General features: G+C 33.7%; 1 long non-coding RNA gene across 1 annotated transcript; it reads left to right on the top strand.

Annotated features, from left to right (window-relative positions):
- Positions 1 to 13,122: 13,122 nt before the first annotated feature.
- On the top strand, positions 13,123 to 18,252 carry LOC11440857 (uncharacterized). Its single transcript, XR_003006699.2, has 3 exons — positions 13,123 to 13,224; positions 13,325 to 13,453; positions 17,692 to 18,252. It is a non-coding gene; the product is annotated as an uncharacterized lncRNA (long non-coding RNA).
- Positions 18,253 to 19,816: the final 1,564 nt, after the last annotated feature.

Here is a 19,816-nt window from a genome sequence, read left to right as displayed (position 1 = left end):
CCGGGGATGTGATTGGTTGTAGGGAGTGAGATGGGATCTCAGATCTAGGAGTTCCTAGGTTGAAGTCAAGGCGGGTAGGTCCTAGGTCTTTTGTGTAAACGAGGAGTTTGCTGAGAGCTAGAGAATAAGGACTACACTATTGGATTTCCTCCTGGCTTTGTAGCCCCCAGAGTAGGTGACGTTGCACCGAACTGGGTTAACAAACTCTCTGTGCCTTTTACTTTCTTGTCTTTTATTTTGCTGTTTTGTTTATGTTTACTGCTAGCACGATGTTCTAAACATCTCATTCAACATCTGTTATCTGTGCTTGGTGTTGGAACATCGCATAGAACATTATGTTGCTAGCTAGCCAGAATTCCAAGAGCAATTTGGAGGGCTTATTGTAGAGCGGTAGCTTCACACTCAGCTGCAGTTGTCACATAAGGAAAGATCATTGAGTTAGCTTGGATAAGATGTCCAAGATTGTCTCGAAAACATATACCAACACCAAATTTTCATTAAACTTCGAAAATGGCACAATCAACGTTACACTTGATCCAATATGCTTGTGGTTTAGACCAAACTGGAGTATCAGACTGCACATCATTGTTGAGACGGTGACAGCACATGTAATCGTGAACCATATATAGGGCTAGGACACAAGATGCATGTGCATTGACAGGTTTTTGCTCCCATAAACAAGCATTACGCGCGCGCCAAATACTCTATAAAATAGTGACAAATCTAGCACGGCTGTCCAATTCAAGCGCTCTAAGAATGGCAAAGATAATAGATAAAAAACTACCACTTGACATCATGTACGACTCTATCTTGCCCCAAAAGTTGACTGACAATGGACTCCACGAATTTGCAAATTAGACCTCATGGGTAAGCAACTACGAAGCAATCTCCAACAAATTTTTTTAATTTAAGGCGGAACACGCAATGACCATATCAACTTCTAATCACCAAAGACATGATAGTTTGACCTTTGGTGTGAAATACTCAAACTCATCTTGTAGGCCGATTTGACTGTGTATATGCCATTATGAGATGCATTCAAAATAATTGTATGATGAGTTCAAGAGTGCAAAGACAACTTACAAATATCGGATGTGTCATATGCCTCAAATTTTAAAGGCATCGAATATATATATATTACAACTATTATGGGAATGCTTTCTAAAAAAAAAATATGGAATGCTACTAATACATATTTCGATTAATTGATATATACAATCAACAATTAAAATGATTAGTTTACGTAATAGTATTGGAATTAGATGGTCATTAATCTTTTCCAGTTTAACTAAACATCCTAGGGTAGTGTTGAATTGTCGTGCTACTGGCTACCTCATTTTGTTAATTTTTTTTTACAAGATAATGTCTTTTTTTTTTTATGTTTGACTACTCTAATATTGTAGACTTGGTTACCCTAAATAAGTTTCTTTGTGAAAAATCATTTGTATAAATATGAACGAAAAAATTATCAGTGGATAGATAAATTGATTTTTTTGTAAGTATACAAAAACAAAAACAAAATTATTTTCTTGTTTTGCCACTTTCAATTTTTATTATAATTAGAGAGTTTTGTCAAGAATGGAGATTGTCAAGATAAGATTTGTAATTTTTTTCTTCTTTTTGTGGCACCTCGCAAAATTTCGGCTAGATTTCCGCCGACAATAATGTTGAATCTCTTGAATAAGAGTTTTTTCATTCATTGTTGTGATCATACCTGACTCGAAAGGTTATTCTATATAGTTTTGTGCACAATATATGTGATTCACAAAAAGAAAAAATAATGACTAGTTTCTTACGTGTCCTATTGATGAGTAAAACCGCAAGTGCAAGGTTCTACCGAAGTAGTAAAAAGAGTATCGTTCCGACAGAGAGTTAAGAATTCAATTAACTTTCAACAATGATTAGAAAAGAGTTTTGAGTTATAAAGTTTAGATTTTTAATCAAAAGAAAATAATAATAAAAAGAGCCTTGGGATTATTGGTTCATCACAATAACTAAAGCTTCTCTTGAAGTCAGTGAGTATGTTCCTCTAGCAACCACGCCTATTCTCATGGTTAATAGCTATTAGAATCCTTGAAGAACGAAACTTTATATGTCTCAAGGTTTACTAGATTATTCTCATGTTTCGCAACCCTTGTCTAATTTCACTTGTTCCAATATCAAAGTTCCGCGTTCGCTTTATGAATTGATATTTGAGATGATGAATTAACAATTACTAAACCCTCCGCGTTCGCTTCTTAGTTTGGTAATTGTTAATTCATTATAAAAATGGTGAAATTAGATTAGAAAGTAGATTTTATAAAATTAGGGTTTATGGTTTGGTTTGATTAGGATTACGTCATTAGACTTATCCAACAATCACAAGACAAGAAGAGTCTACTCACTCACGTTCATTGTAGACATATAAGAGAAGAAGAAAAAAAATACCCAATATCTGAGGAATAGTTGTGCAAATGAATTGAGTGTCTAGGACGACGACGTAGCGATGGAATTTAAGAAACAATTTTAGGGCACCACGACGAGGGTAGCACGCAATGTTTCAACTTGAAAATATGTCCCTGGTGCCTAGTAGCCTAATAATTGGGAAAGGGAGAGACAGGAACGTATGTGATAAGACAGTTCAATGAGGTTGATATTTGTGTCCTGACATCTTCATATTTAGTTATACGCGTGATAGATTTGAAACATAAAAAGTTTGCTACTTTTGGAATATTTAATGGATGAGTGTTTAGGACAAGGTTGAGTTATGGCCATTAAAAATGTGCTAATCAAAACAAACAGAAATCCTTATCCACTCTATATGGTGACCATGTGAAAAATTCCATGGCAATTTCGGGTTAGGTTTGTTAAGTGAATGTTGATCACACTTCAGCTAGGACGACGCAGGTACATCCACAAGCTACTGCTGATACATCTCTCTCTCATAGTTTAGAACACCAGCGTTACTTCAGGTACGACTGAACTTTGGTGGCAAAAACCACAGCAGGGTCGATTCAAATGTAAAGTAGATGCCTCTTTTTCGGATCAATTTAATAGAACAACGATGGGCATTTGCATCCATGATGACGAATGTGTTTTTGTGCTTGCTAAAGTGATCCCAGTTACCCTTGTGTGTCCAATTCTGGTGGGGGAAGCCTTGGGTCTTTTTTATGCGCTAGAATGGTTGGGTGAAATGGGTTTCAACAGTGTTGATTTCACTTTGGATTCAAAGAAAACTAATGATGCGCTCAATGGTCGTCATGTTGATATCACAGAGTTTGGCCAGATTCTCTCTGCATGTCGCCATCTCTTAAACACCAAGTTTACCAACTCTAAGGTTTAGTTTACTCGAAGACAAGTCAATAAGGCAGCTCACCATTTGACGGAGGTGGCCACATTATTATCTAGTCTCATTATCTATGTTAATGTACCTCGTTGTATTGAGCAAATTATTGGTAAAGAAATGTCATAAGCATCTTTCTTTCAAAATAAAAAATCTAAGTTTAATTACATATTTGGTCCCATAATTAATTTACAGGTTTCACTTTGGTCCCTTAATTAACAAAAGTTACGATTTGGTCCCTTAAATTTGCTTCCGTAAGCCAATTTGGTCCCTCACCGTCAGCCAATTTGGTCCCTCACCGTTAATTTTAACCCAAAATGTTTATGGTTTCGGCAAACTACAAGCTAGTTCTGATTATCACAAGCGAGACCGAACTAGAGATCTCAAGGGCATGTTGTGCAAAGGTTTTGATCGAAAAAAGGTTTGAAAAAGGCCAGCAGATGCACTCAGGTTACTTAGAGGGCAGGACAACTTTAGAAACAAAAAGGCACTGTCTCTCGATAGGTTTGAGATTGCAAGCAAAAGCAATAGTTAAATGAAAAGGGTAAAATTGTCAACACATAAACTTAAAGGAAAGGTTAAATGCATTGCATTAAAATAAAGGTGATCTACAAATCAGTTTACATACATTCTATATAACTCGTTTCCTTAGATGTCAGTAGTTTGAGTGTTGTAGAATTCTATAAATGATTTGCGACCCATTTTCCGGCTTGGAAACACTTATTTATACTAAAATAACTAACTGGCGAACCACTAATCCCATGATCAACACTTCTCCCATCTTGGACAACTGCTTGCCCCACGTTCCCACTTAGGAAACCGTTTCCAAGCTTGAAATCGTGTTATCCCGCCGTCATTTCTTAACTTCGACGCGATTGCTCTCTCAGCCTTGTTTTGTCGAACTTATGACTACGCACACTAGGCTTTCCATCTTGTCGAAATCTTCGAGTTGTAATGAGAAAACCTTCGATTCCTGCAAAGTTAAAGCTCAATCAAATGTCGACCATATTAAATGAGCCTGTCGGAATTACAGGCTAACAACTGTAGACCTTATTAATTTCAGCTCTTTGATCATTTTGAAACAAAATAGACTATTGGATCATGCAAGACCATTAAATCTAATAATAACTCACCAACGCATGATTTTTCTTTCATTTTCTCCATCTTTTTCCTTCAATTTCATCACCTTCATCAATCTTCAATATAAACCCAGAAAAATAAAAATAAAAATTGAAAACTCAAAATTCAAATACTTAATCACATCAAAACACACACATTAAAACCCGCAACAACATTGTTGTATAACTCCTCCTTAATCAACTCCAAATTCTCACTGCAGCTACAAAACGTCAAATCATCAGCTCTCGAAACTTCTCATGCTTCATCGTCATTAGTTTTAATTTTCTTGAAATTCGACATGAACAAACTCGAATTAAAACTGGAATTCACTTGTTGTATAACCTCTCTGGAATTCGACGTTGGATTTCTATGTTATGATGTTTTGCTCTATCATTGGCATTGGATTAAATTGCTATGGGTTTAAAAATTAGAGTTGTTGTTGGTTATAATGGTGATGTAGTGATGAAATTATTAGTTATTGTTTTTGAGTTGATGAATGTATGAATTTGTAAGTTAAAGATTAAATAATTTGGAGATTTGTGAGTTTTGGGAGAAGAATATTGAAAAGTGAATTTGAGTTTTCATTTTGTTTCTTCTGGATTTGAATGTGTATGAACGTGGATGAATGTGATGAAGATGAAGAAGAAATAAATGGAAGAAGATGAATAAAAGGAAAGAAAAATCATATGTTGGTGGTTTATTATTAGATTCAATAGTCTTGCATGATCTAATGGTCTATTTTGTGTCAAAATGATCAAAAGGCTAAAATTAAATAAATTAATAAGGTCTACGGTGGACGGGTGAAGATCTCTCCATTTATATGTTTCTCGATTTCTTCCATTTGGAGAGATAAAGACACATAAAATCTTGAAAAAAATAAAATATAATTAATGATGGTGGGACCCACTTAGTGGTAGGACCCACCATCTATTTTTTGTATCTATCTCTCTCCAACTTGCAAATCTCCATTTATTTTGCCAAATGGAGAGGATCTTCACCCACGGTGGACCACCTACGATGTTGGTCCATCATAGACATTTTTGGTTAAAATTAATGGTGAGAGACCAAATTGGCTAACAGAAGCATATTTAAGGGACCAAAACGTAACTTTTATTAATTAAGGAAACAAAGTGAAACCTATAAATTAATTAAGGCACCAAATATGTAATTAAGCAAAAATTATATTATAATTAAAGAGTTTTGTCAAGAATGAAAATACCAAGTTAAGATTTGTAAATTTTTTTCCTATTTTTATGGCACCTCAAAAAAATTTGGCTAGATTTACACAGACAATAATGTTGAATCTCTTGAATGAGAGTTTTTTCATACATAGTGATCCTATCTGTATCGAAAGATTATTTTATGCAGTTGGATATCAAAAGTTGAAGATCAATATTTTTATTTGAGAGAATTTCATCATACATAATATTTATCTGATTTATAAAAAATAGAACACTAAATCTATAACTGACTCAATATCTGAAGAACAGTTCTGCAAATGAACTGAGTGTTTATCATGTGCTTATTTTCTTTCCTTAAAGTGGCACCAAGACGACGTAGCGATGGAAATTAATAAACAAATTTTAGGGCACCACGACGTCGGTAGCACGCTATCTTTCAATATGGGAATATATGTCCCTAGAGCCTAGTAGCCTAATAATTGTGAAAGGGAGAGATAGGAACGTATATGATGAGACAGTTCAATGAGGTTGATATTTGTGTCCTAACATCTTAATATTTAGTTATACGCGTGATAGATTTGAAACATAAATTGTTTGCTACTTTTGGAAGATTTATTGGATGAGTGTTTAGGACAAGGTCAACTTATGGCCATTAAAAATGTGCTAATCAAAACAAATAGAAATCCTTATCCACTCTATATGGTGACCACATGAAGAATTTCATGGGAATTTAGGGTTATGTTTGTTAATTAAGTGAACGCTAATCAGACTTCAGAATAACTTGATGGTGTATCTATCGGCAAGTGTACCAAATTGTATTTAAGTAGTGGCGGAGTCAGAAATTTTATCGAGTCTGAGCAAAATTTTGACCGCAAATTTACATGTGACATAATATATAAATTGTCATAAATCAAAATAAAAAAGGTTCGTCATTTTGTCGATAAGAGTACAATTTGAAATAAGAGAGATGAAACTTAACCTCCGAATAGTGTGCTAAATAAAATTAGGAGGTAAATCCCCTTTCAGAGACCTCTTTGCGGTGAATTCCTAGTACAAAAAATACTTTTTAGAAACGTGCTTAAGTCGGTTCGCTCTGCCACCCGGCTTAACAAGTGATGCGGTGGTAGTTTCGCAATTCTTTCAAACTTTCTTAAGTTAGTTATAAGATTATCAGACCTAAGTTTGATAGAGTATTTTTTTTTTGAAAGAAGTTTGATAGAGTATTGACAAGATAAAATTATAATAAATTTATCAAGTCGCTTGATTGACCAACTGACTTAAGAAGTCATTTACTTAATTCGGTTTGTTAACCACCCAACCTAAGGATTTTTCGCTTTTTGTTGTCAAAATAAAAACTTTCCCTTCTTTTCTTTCAGGAAATTAACTTCTCCTCTTTAATTTATTAATAGTTACATAAAAACCTTTCTCACTTTCTCTCTCAATATCGAACTCTCTCCGAAAACCTCCGCCACTCGCTGTTGTCATTGAACCTCTGTCACTCACTCTCTCCGTCTGTCATTCACTGCTGTCACTTGCTGATGTCATCACTCGCTGTTGTTCTCCCACAAAGGTATTTTGATTCTTTTTATTCTTTCACAATTTGTTCTATGATTTGGGAATTAGGGTTTACTAAAATTGTCATGCCTTGGAATTGTTTTGATGAAATTGATAATTCTAAGGCTTGTTGGTTTTGATTTCTATGAAAATTTGGGATTAAGAACAGTTGATTATCAAATCATTATTTTTAACTTGTATTGCTTCCAAATTGGTTCCCCAATTATTGATTGTTATTGGTTAGGCACACTTCATGAAATCTAAAGTTGTTTCAATATCCGATTTTTTGTGCTTTTTCAATGTCTCTAGTTTCATACCTTAAAATAAAATAAAGATCTTACCTGTTGTAACGTATGCCTATTATTATTCATACAAAATCTAGATTTGTGTAACATCTCTCAACACTCATTTTAGGGTTAATAGTGTTTTTCACCCCTGTAATATAGGTTATTTCCGGTTTTCACCCTTATAAAATTTTTGGTTTGATTTGCATCCTTGTAAAATTTTTTTTTCCGGAAAACACCCCTCCCCAAATGACTGTACATATTTGCTGACGTGGTTCACTGTGTGGCATGTTGACTGTATAATTAATTTTATTTTTTATTTTTCTAAGGCTACATGTGGCATTTGTGACTATATTTAAAAAAAAATTATAATATAAATTCATTTATATTAATTTAAAAATAAAATAAATTTTAAAAATTTGAAAATTAATTTTTGAAAATAAAAAAATTCAGGATTTTTTTATTACGAAAAATATTTTCCAAATTTTTAATTTTTTGTTTAAATTAGAAAATAATTTTTTTCTAAAATTTTAATTTCAAAAATGATTTAATAAAAATCTGGAATAAAATTTTTGAAAAAAAAATCTCAATTTCTTCTAAATTTTTTAAAAAATTTGTATCCAGATTGTTAAAAATAAAACATTTACCAGAATTTTTTTTTGTAGAAAAAATTTTAAAACTGTTTTTTATTTCAGGAAAAAAATATGAGTTTTTTTTTTAAATTTCGAATCTTTTTTTTCTAATTTAACTTTTTTTTATTTTGAAAATTAAACTCCTTAATCTTTAAAAAAAATTCAAAAAATCTGGAATAAGATTTTCGAAAAAAAAATCTGAATTTCTTCTAAATTTTTTAAAAAATTGTTTCCAGATTTTTAAAATAAAACATTTTCCAGAATATTTTTTTTGTAGAAAAAATTTTAAAACTGTTTTTTTTTCGGGAAAAAAATATGACTTTTTTTTTTTAAATTTTGAATATGTTTTTTCTAATTTAACTTTATTTTATTTTGAAAATTAAACTCCAGAATCTTTAAAAAAAAAAAACTGAATTTCTTCTAAATTTTTTAAAAAATTGTATCCAGATTTTTAAAAATAAAACATTTTCCAGAATTTTTTTTTGTGTAGAAAAAATTTTAAAACTGTTTTTTTTTTTTTTTAAAACCTCAAATTCGTTTTTTGTGATTTTTTAATTTTTGAATTAAAAAAAAACCGATATTTCAAAAAAATCTTATCGTTTTTACTGTAGACAATTAATAATAAATAAAAATTAAAAAAAAAGTCAAGTCAGCGCCACATATGCGTATTTGATGAGTTGGATGGAGGAGGGGTATTTTCCGAAAGAAAAAAAGTTTTACAAGGATGCAAATCAAACCGAAAATTTTATAGGGGAGAAAACTGGAAATGGCCTATATTACAGGGATGAAAAACACTATTAACCCCTCATTTTATATTCATAGGACATAACCACTCTAAACCGTACTCACCACCATTCTTGTGTAAATCTAAAATAAGTTTTTAAGCCCCTCTGATGATCATCTAGTAATCCGTTTTTCTTTAATTTCCTCTCTTGGCCTTCTTCCTTTCTGAGTACACACTCCGGTCATTATTATAAGCAAAACTTTACATTTTAGATTCATTCATTAAATGATGTATGTGGTTTATGATAAAGACTATATACATCATTAATTGAATAAATTTAAAATGTAAAATTTTACTTATGATAGTGACCGGATGGTGTACTTTGTAAATTCTAGTGTGTCAACTGTGAAGTAAGGCATCCAAAGCAAGGGCTTTTTCCCATGCATCCTTACTAAGTGCTAGGACTCTCTTATGAAATAGTGGTTGAAATTCTAATCGGTTAAAAAGAAAAAGAAAAACAATTAAATTATATATTTAAGTGATTAAAGTTTGAATAAATATTATGTCTGAAAGTGATGATATGAATTTTGAAAACCTAATTATGTTGCTTATTATGTGGTATATGTACTTTCTCTTAGTCTGCCTATGTGGCATGTATTTTATTTTGACGGTGTTTCCCTAAGTGGTGGGAATTATGTTTTATTATCATTATGCATTTTCTATGCGATGTCTTTGTGACGGGTAAATTTCTTTTCATCATCATGCATGACATGTGTATATTGTGTGTGATGCATGTGTGGCGGGTTAAATATTATGTGCGATGCTTTAGTGGCGGGATGACTATATCCAGATCATTTAGTTATCAGGAACATGCATCTTATACATAATTGCATTTAAATCCATTATATATTGTGTGGTATTAATTGATTAACTTCTCTTATTTAAATAGAAATGTTTATGAACCTTTTCTTATATGAGTTGGCTGTATATTTATTTCTTTTTGATTAAGAAGTTTTGATACTATCTACTTTATAACATTGTTTCTTGTGCTTTGAGTATGAACCAGTTTAGATAAGAAAATTGACCCTTACATTAATAAAATATTGTAGGTGTCAACGAAAGAAATATGAAGTTGATGTGTGATTGAAGCATACGCGGGAACAAAAATGCGTTTATTAGATTGTATATGTAATTTATAAGTATTTTTGAAGTGTATTATTTTCTTCTATTAAAAAATTGTAAATAGTAATTTTCTATCAATTTAATTAAATAGCTTATCTTTCTATCAGTTTCATTTAATAGTTTATTTTAAAAAAAGGGTTAATAAATCTTTACCCTCCTGTAATATAGGGCACTTTTGGTTTTGCCCCCTGTAAAAAAAAAAAATTAGATTCCGTCCTTGTAAAATGAAGATTCTTCACGATTGCCCCCTAAGCCCATTGACTCAGCATAATCTATGATGTGGCACCTACATGGCTTTTTCATTTTTTTTTTGCTTGCCACGCGTAAAAACTAGTTTACACGTCATTTTTATTTAAAAAAATTAAAATTTAAAATTTAAAAAATCGAAAATCATTTTTTAAAAAATCTGAAAATTAATTATTAAAATTTTAAAAAATCTCAAAAAATTCAAACTATTTTTTTAAATCGAAAAAAAATTAGATTTTTTTTCCAACAATTAAAAAACATTTAGATTTTTTTCCGAAATAGAAAATTTTTTCGAAATAAAAAAGTTTTTAAAAATTAAAATATTTTCCAGAATTTTCATTCTTTGTAGAAAAAATTAAAAAAACCTTTTTATTTAAAAAAAAATCTGCATTTTTTTTAATTTCGAAAAAGATAACACAATTCTCTATTTCGGAAAAAAAAAATTTGGAAAAAAAATCTAATTTTTTTTCGATCTAAAAAAATAGTTTGAATTTTTTCAAATTTTTTAAAATTTTGAAAATTAATTTTCAGATTTTTTAAAAAATGATTTTCGATTATTTAAATTTTATTTTATATTTTAATTTTTTTAAATAAAAATGACGTGTAAACTATTTTTTACGCGTGGCAAGCAAAAAAAAAATGAAAAAGCCATTTAGGTGGCACATCAAAGATTATGCTGAGTTATTGGGCTTAGGGGGCAATCGTGAAGAATCTTCATTTTACAAGGACGGAATCTAAAAAAAAATAATTTACAGGAGGCAAAACCAAAAGTGCCCTATATTACAGGGGGTAAAGACCTATTAACCCTTAAAAAAATAGCATCATATTTTCTAAAGAAAATGAATGTTTTTAAGTAATGTCTTGGATAAAAATCATGGACGTTACAATCTATTTAGTTTTGATTGAGCATTTAGAAGTCTCTTGCTTGTCTGCTTTAGCATAGGAAGTCTCTTGGTTGTGTTCTTGAGCAATTGTGATCAGTTGCGATTATAGTGAATATCCATTGGAACTCTCTCTCTCTCTCTCTCTCTCTCTCTCTCTCTCCCTCCCTCGCTCTCTCTCTCTCTCTCCCCCTCCCTCGCTCTCTCTCTCTCCCTCTCTCTCTCTCTCTCTACCTCTCTCATTCAGACTATGACTTGTGAAACAATTTGAAAATGTTAGAAATGCCAACACAATTCAACCATTTTCTTGTGTTTTTCTCATCTTTGTAGCTTTCTCTGCAATTCTCCCTTGAAAATTATGAGGATCCCTAAAGATGAGGTATAACCTTAAATTCATACTAAGATTCAATTATATTATAAACCAACCAATTCACTACTGTTTTTTTTTTTTATTAGAGGCGAGGGTTGTTAATCCTAATATTGCTCCATCTAGGATGTGGTAGAGAAACATATATATACGAATTAAAGAGGTTTAGTTGCTCATGGAAGCTGACATCATCACAAAATAATAGAAAAATATACCCTAGAGAGAACAAGAGGATGATGGAGATCCTCTTCCTTGAAGCTCTTGATGCTTGACCCTTGCCTTGCCACCGTTAGTTTTCTGAATGAGTTAAAGTGTGTGCAACGGTCTCTATTTGTAGTTCAAGGTTTCTTAGGGGTTGAGAGAGTGAAAATAGGGTTTTTACACCAAAAGCTACTTACCAATCAACACTCCCTAGTCTGGTCGATGTGTGAGACGCAAGGGGAAGTAGATAAAGCTCCTCCATTCATATGAGCACATAGCCAGCCCCTCAGGTGCGATTTCAGTTGTTTTTGACCCGAGTGAAAAATACAAAAAACATAGTTAAAAAGATCATATGTTATTCCATCATCACCTCACATGCATCATTCTTATTGAGTGACTATTACGAAAAGGAAAAAAATATACTACAAAAAAAGTGAAAGTGCTTATTCAAAAATGGAATTAAAAATAAACTAATGTAATTAATATTGAGCTTACATCGAGACTTTTGTCATGTAGAAAGGATGCCAACCTAAGAAGAGGTTTTAAACAAAGGGTGACATTGTTACATGGACGTGCCACATTGGCATAATGCAACATAATCATGTAAAAATCAATTCATTTTATAAAATAAAAATAGAAGCCATAATATAGAATATCCAATGTATTAAATTTGATTCTTTGCCTTTTTATTCATCAGTTGATGTGTTACCTTTTCGTCTATACTTTTTATTCATTAATTGATTATTTCCCTTTTTGTTATTGCTAAATTCAATGGTTGTCGTACAATCAATATTTTATATGGTTACTTCTCACCGATTGCAATTGCCACAAAATTAGCCATTGTTGGCGGACATGTATGTGTTTCCATTGTTATTTAATGATGTCGTTTTTACGAAAATAGATGAATTTTTCATGTCTTGGTGGATCTATAAACTCAAAGTTCCCATTTTGAAATTGCAAGATAAAAGGAATGCTAGGATCAATTTTGATTATCAAAATAGATGAATGGTTCGTTTTCCATGTCTTTGTGGATCAATAAACTCAATACTTTGATGCTAGAAATTGCAGTTATCACGTACAACATAATATAAAGTTGATTTTTTTCTCCCTATTATGAAAGAATAGATAATAATAATAATAATAATAATAATAATAATAATAATAATAATAATAATAATAATAATAATAATAAAAGGTTGGTGAATAAAAATGAACCGTAATTATTTGAAAAATTAGGGTACATATTAAATGAGTTAAAGGGTCAAATATGATTAAACAATATAATTTAGAGACATTTAATATTTTTTTTTCTAATTTTAAAGACAAGTTTCTTCCAACAACATATTTATTAAAAACTATTCAATTCATGTAAAAGTAAATAGAGGGATTTTAGTATATAATGTGATCAAACCATTTTAAATATGTTACATGAACAGGTGAAAATAAATGGCTGAAACTCTCAAAATTGTTTATATTGTGATCCTTTTGGGTTTCCTATGTCTTGTTGTTGTTGACGGCATATCAGTTTTGGGTTATGTCATGTCTTCATTCTCATTTTTTGTTGATTTTATATATAATATTTTACCCTTTTTTTTTTTTTAATATTTCTTTATCTTTGTCCAACATTACAGTGCGATGTTAAAGTACTAGCGATTGTTATACAACATTTATGTTTGCTCCTGAAAGGTTATACAAGTGCGTTAAAGGATATTGTTATGAGGTGCGTGAAAGGTTATTGTAAACACCTCAAAGTTGTTAAGGTAATGAAATTTCTCTATTACGTTTAAATTTCGCTTTATTTGCTCACACTAATGGTGTTACTATTATAATTTCTCTTACATATTCATATATATTTCTGAATTTTCAATTTCTTTGATAGCCTTAAATGTATGCTAAATATTTTTAACAGACACAAATACATACATACATACATACATACATACATATATATATATATATATATATATATATATATATAATGAGTATAAGGCGTGTTCCAGCCAATAAAAAAAAATCTAAATACTCTTAAAGGAAAAACATTTAAATATATTACGAGGAAAACATATATGGACTATGAATCTAGAAACTTTAGAAATATGGGACGAAAGTAAGTAAAATTTTCAACTAAAACACCGCACATGAGAAACCACACATCCTCGAGTCAATCATGCAACACCTCTGATGTTCCAAAAACACTTTTTTCATATATCTATGTTCACCCTATAATCGTTAGTTATTATTTCAAGCGATTTTCTGGATATATGTGTGCTATTTATTTCATGATATTATTTCTTATTTACTTACTTTGTATGTGTACTGATCATGTTGTGTTTCCACATGCTTTCAATTTGATTTAGTGTTTAATTTAATGCATCGATATTACATTTGTCTATTTTTTTTAAAGACAAATAGGTGATGATGGATCTGCAATATCTAACGTAGATTAAATTAAAACAAATAATAACAACCCAAATAGGTGATACTAAACAGCCCTAAAGGTCAAGTAATTAGTAATCTAAGTTTGAAGCAGGAAAACTATTGCACACCAATGCACAATTTAGTGAACCTATCGTGTACAGGCATGAAACCAAATTGAAATAAAAATAGGTTTATGACCGTTTACCAGCACTGAACCAAGATCTTGAGAGGGACGAGTGAACCCAAACGTCAATACAGTAAACAGGCTCACTCACCGACAACCCATTGTAACAAAAAAAAAAAAACAAGTATTCGTGGATATTTCTAGCCTAACAGTCCTTTGTCTAACATTTTGTAGAACAATGACTTAAACAACAGCAACGATGGTGTGAGTCACCGTCGTTGCGAATCTAGAACCAAATCCGAATAAACAATTAGAACCCAACAAACAATAAACACTCCAGCCAAAGATCTGTCTGCTCAAACCCCAAAAATCACTAAACATTCGCTAACCAAGAAAACCTCTGCAAAGTCAAAGAGGTTCACAGATGTTATTGATCGGCGATAAAATGATCCGCAAACCATTATGACAAGTTAGGCAAAAACTAAAAACAACAACAAATCAAATCACCAACATTTTATCCATCAGATGATGCAAAAAGTAAGAGTTTAAAACTAAAACAAGTAAGAATAAAATAAAAATCCTATTTCATTCAGTGCTCATTTTGACCAAGCCCAAATGGGGTTTGATGGAGGTGTTGCCACAAGGGCTGGGTAGACCGTTGCCATCATCAGAGGCTACATTATGAAGGACAGATTTGGATTTGGGCTGGAAGGTGTTGGTTGAGAATCTAGTGAGAAGTCATAGCCAATATTTTAATTGTTGTCTAAAATGCTAGTATTTTAGTATGAGTATTTTGAGGATAATGTTTTAATTTGAGTGGGGAAAAAAATAAGTAATTATGTGTGTTAATGTTATTGGTCCATATTTCTAGAAAAAATGAGAGGATAGGAAAATAATATAGGTGATCGTACCTGATCAGAAGGTGACTGCCGATGCTTTGAATGCGGTGGTTTAAGTGGTGGTGGAATGTGTCAATATGCTTCTTGGAGCGGATGGGGGGTGTGTACCTATAGGCACTCCGACGCTCAAGTAAGTAGAGATCAGAGAGAGTGAGGGTTTAGAGGAAGAGATAGATTTTACCTTGGGGACTACTTTGAGTCCCCTTTTTATAAAGGTGGAGGGCTGCAGAGCCGTTGTAGAGGCACACCTGGCTCTAGCGGTTACGAAATCGTGGGAAGTGTAACCGCCAGAGAGTTTATTGCGGGAACGTGCAGAGAGACGTTGTGTTTCGTTTGAACCAGTCTCGCTTGCTCCATGCCCCCCCCCCCCCCCTTGTGGGTAAAGGGGTGTGTCGCAAGTAACTATACCAAACGTGGCGTTTGGGCTTTGGATTGTATTGGGACTACGTAAATGGGCCAAACATCCTTTTGGCCGGTCCAGAACAGTAGCCCCCCAAGTCGTTGCTCTTGATGACGAGTGATAACTTAAGTGCGGGCATGTTTGATCATTCGTGCTTGGCCGCATAAGGAAGTTCACTTTATGAGTCCTATGCTTGAAAGTTACCGATCTCGTTTGGCGGACGAAATGCCTCTTCTGTTTCAAGGAACTCTTAAGGCCAAATAAGTAAGAGTGTCATAAGGATTGTGCGAGCACATGAACAGATGTGCTCGCTATCCCTTGGTATTATCTTGTTCTTTAACCAAATCAATTCTCTAGTAGAAAGGTCGTGTCCGGTGTGTGAGTGCTCGGTTGACTTAAGCCGGAGGAAAGATTCTCTTGTCTAGAAGTTTGGTCGATTGTCATTCCACAATTAACGCCCACGTCTTTGAGGGAAAGGTTGAGGAGACATGAACTTTGGTTTCTAAGTGACACGTGTAAAGGCTATTACGATTCTTGAGTACATATAGCCTGCATGGTGTTCTTGGCTTGTGTTTCCAAGGTGTTATCATCACCGTTGATTTAATACTGACGTTTAGAGAACTGCTTTGAGAGATCAGAGCCATTGGATGAATGATTTGATTAGATCTGGACCGTGGAGGTGCCACTTGAAGGAAGAGTTGTATGTGAAGGGTTGTATCGGATGGCGCCATGCGACCTTTGGGAGGATTTACGAAACGAGTATAAATAGTTCAAACGCTTGTTTGGAACCTTACTGCATTTCATTTTCTCAGAGACTTAGAGATCTTCCAAAAAAAATTCAAAGGCGAAGCGTTTCCGATCCCTCAACTTTCTCATTTCCAGTCAAAATCATTCATTACAACAGGTAAGATTCTGGTGATCCTTCTTTCCCGTTTCTTCATGCTTGATTCTTGTTAGTTTTCAGTTTTAAGAAACCGTAGAAATGCATGCTTCTTAGGGTGGCAGTTACCCCGACTCGGTGGTTTCTGTCGTTTGTTACGGTGGTTTCCACCGTGCGTTAAGAGTTCTAGATGTTTTGCTATCTGTTTTCTGTTAGAAAAGTTGGCGACATGCTTTAGTTTAATCCATAAGCTTTTAGTTCTGCTCACCTTCGAACGGTTTCCCCGACGTGTAGGGTGGATCCGTCGTTACGTTTTTGTACTTTAGCGGTGGTGTTTGACCCCTTCCTCGCCGCGGTTGACTTGATAGGTGAATGAGGGCTGGATCTGACTGTCAAATTAAGTTTTTCCTTTACTTTTTCAAGTCTTCCATGGCAAACTAGAAACGGAGTCGGTTTTTGCAAACGATGGTGTGGGAGAGATTCCCTTTGGGTCCATCGGTGATGTGGAAGATTGGGAGTTGATGCTTCCGAGCACTTCCGATCGGGTTTGCTCGGAGTACGAAAACCATGCCTTTCCCATGAATGAAGTGGTTTTCAAAGATATGGGCTTTCGGCTCCCCTGCTCTGAGTTTCAGTGAGAGATGCTTTGCTGGACCAAGCTGTCCCCTTCTTAGATCCATCTGAACTCTTACACCTTTAGGAGGGCTTTTAAGTTGTTGTGTGACTATCTCGGTCTCCCTATTTCCAAAAATATCTTCTTTCCCATCTTTACTGTACAAAGAGGTACGGATTGGGTTTCCTTCCGTCAAACCCAGAAAATGTTTGAGGTTTTTGCTGGGAAGGTGCAGAGTTTCAAGGAACGCTTCTTCTTGGTTCTACCAAAGAGCGCAGCTGCTTTGGATACTCTGTTTGAGGCTGCGAAGGGTGGTGTTCGGGAACGCCGTCCTTTCTTTCCCTTGTGTTGATCTCAGGACCATTTCTGGCCGGACAGTTACCAACCTCTCGGACGAGGAGATAGATATACGCCAACAACTTTGGGCGTTTGTTCAATCTCTTCCGCGGAGGATTAAAACTGACAAACGGGGAAACCCGTTGATGAGTGCGGATGGGACCCTAGTAACAGAGCCCCGCCTCATCAACACCCATTACTTGTTGACGTCCGAAAATTTTGGAGATTGCCTTGGTAGTTTATTTTTTCCTTTCTTTGTTAAACCATTTCGCTTCTTTGTCTGTTATTTCTCAGATCTGACGATTCCTTCCCTTTCTCTGTTTTGCAGATAAGATGAAAGACTTTTATTTTCGACGATGCATAATTTTGCTCAAAGAGGGATTGCTCCCTCCTCCTCCCCTCAATGTATTAATTTTTGAGGAGGGTATGCAACTTCTTATCTTATCTTATATTACAAGAGGTAAAGACCTATTAATCATACTTTTAAATTGGAAACTAATTGCCTAGTTTATCAATCGGGACGCAAACTTATTGCTTCTCTAGGTCATAGTGCTACATTTATTTTACACACTTATGGTCTGTATGTATTAGACTTATTTCGAGGTTATGTAAAATAATTTATGCAAATAAATAAAGTTTTATGTATTATTCATAAATTTGTAAAGATGTTGTCCTTAGCTTGGTTGAAAGCTAAAAAAGCTACTTTTGTGTTTGGTACTCAGCAGTGGTGGTCTTGCCCTCTTATGTGTTTGGGTATAGGCTGATGTAGCTCTGTTGGGTTGTTTGTTTTGTTGTAACTCTTGGTTCCTGTTTGTAGTCTCTATGGTACACCTGTTGAGGCAAAATCCCTAATTAATTTTAAAGATAATAAACCAATATGATTAAAGAATTAATGGACTTTGATTAATTCCTTGGTATTTAACTTGTGCTCTTGAGTGTTTTACTAAGACAGGAACAAGGTTTAAATCATACCAAGAATCAAGAAATCAAAGGACATTTGAATTCATGATCTAACACTGAGGTCAGAAAGTTAGATCAGAATGTTGCTTGAAGATCAGAATGTTCAAGCAGAGATCAGAAGGTTGTTCTTAAACAAGCCAAGAGTCTCAAGAACTTTGATCAAAGGTCATGCAAGGCACATGTGACATGGGTATATGTCCAGGAAAGTACATTTGCATGGATCAATCAAGAAATAAAGGCATATACAAGGATTATGTCAAAGAAGGCATTCATTGTTCATTTAAGACTATGAACATTGATGTACTAGGAATATTTCACAAGGGAATATCATCCTAGATGTTATTATCACTGCTCTTCATCATTGTTTCACTATTAGGATTTGATTACATCAAATGATAGTCTTACAAATCATCCTAAGTGAAACAGATGGAACATTCTGATGATCAGAATGTTCAAGCTCAGCTCATGCTTACTTTATGAACAGTATAGTAGGTGAAAAGCAAAAAGCAAAAGCAAAGCAAATCTGTCATCTTCAACAAGAGATAGACACGTCTGAGAGTTGGTACTGAACAAGGACAACACAATCTCTCAAAGCATGGGCATGAAGATGCAGAATCCCACTAAATCCTCCTGCACCGCTTCCAAGACAAAATCTGGGAAAGGAACATTCTGATGTATGAAGAAAAGTCCATACATTGGTTATTGTCCAGAAATTCATATGAAAAACATATGCATAGCCCAGAACTTCATGTGTTCATTCATACGTGATGAACCCAGATGAAGAACATGATAAACCCAGATGAAGATCATCATGAACACAACAACATTATGATGTTCATCAGAGATCAGAATGTTTGCCCAGAATTTCAAGTTAAAGCTTGTGGGACCCAGGACACATGGCATAACACCATTGGACATCCTACAACGACTATATGAGCCCAAAGACTCTATAAATAGAGATCAAGGCATTAGCAAAACTTGCACCATTGCAAAGCATACAAGAAAACAACAACGATTGTTTGAAGCTCTTGCAAAACTGAAATTGATCAATCTCTAAGGCTTTCGTTTACTTAGTGCAAATCAATACTCCCTGTTATCTGAAAGATAACTTCTTCCTTCTCTTCTCTTCTGTTTGATTCAACAAGCATTCAACCTTCATACAAATTGTAACAAAGTCTCATCTAGCTTTAGGGGTACTAAAGTGTTAGTTTGAGCAAAGGTTGTAAAAGTCTAAGTGGTTAACTTAGCAACAAGGTGCAAGCCTGCTGAGGCTTAGAGAATACAGAGTTGTAATTGTTCAGGTGAACAAGATTGTAAGGTGCAGGACTTGAGAGGTTATCTCAAGCACCATAGTGGAAACTCTCACAAGATTGTGAGGAGTAGACTAGCCCACGTTGGGTGAACCACTATAATTCTCTGTGTGTTCTTTTCTTCTTCTCTATACTCGTTAATTATAGTTCACACAACACACACTTGCACATTTACCTTATTAA

This window comes from Medicago truncatula, chromosome 7, assembly GCF_003473485.1.
Source record: "Medicago truncatula cultivar Jemalong A17 chromosome 7, MtrunA17r5.0-ANR, whole genome shotgun sequence".
Lineage (NCBI taxonomy): Eukaryota > Viridiplantae > Streptophyta > Magnoliopsida > Fabales > Fabaceae > Medicago > Medicago truncatula.
Note: the sequence above shows the minus strand (reverse complement) of the source record. Positions and strands in the feature narration are given on the sequence as shown.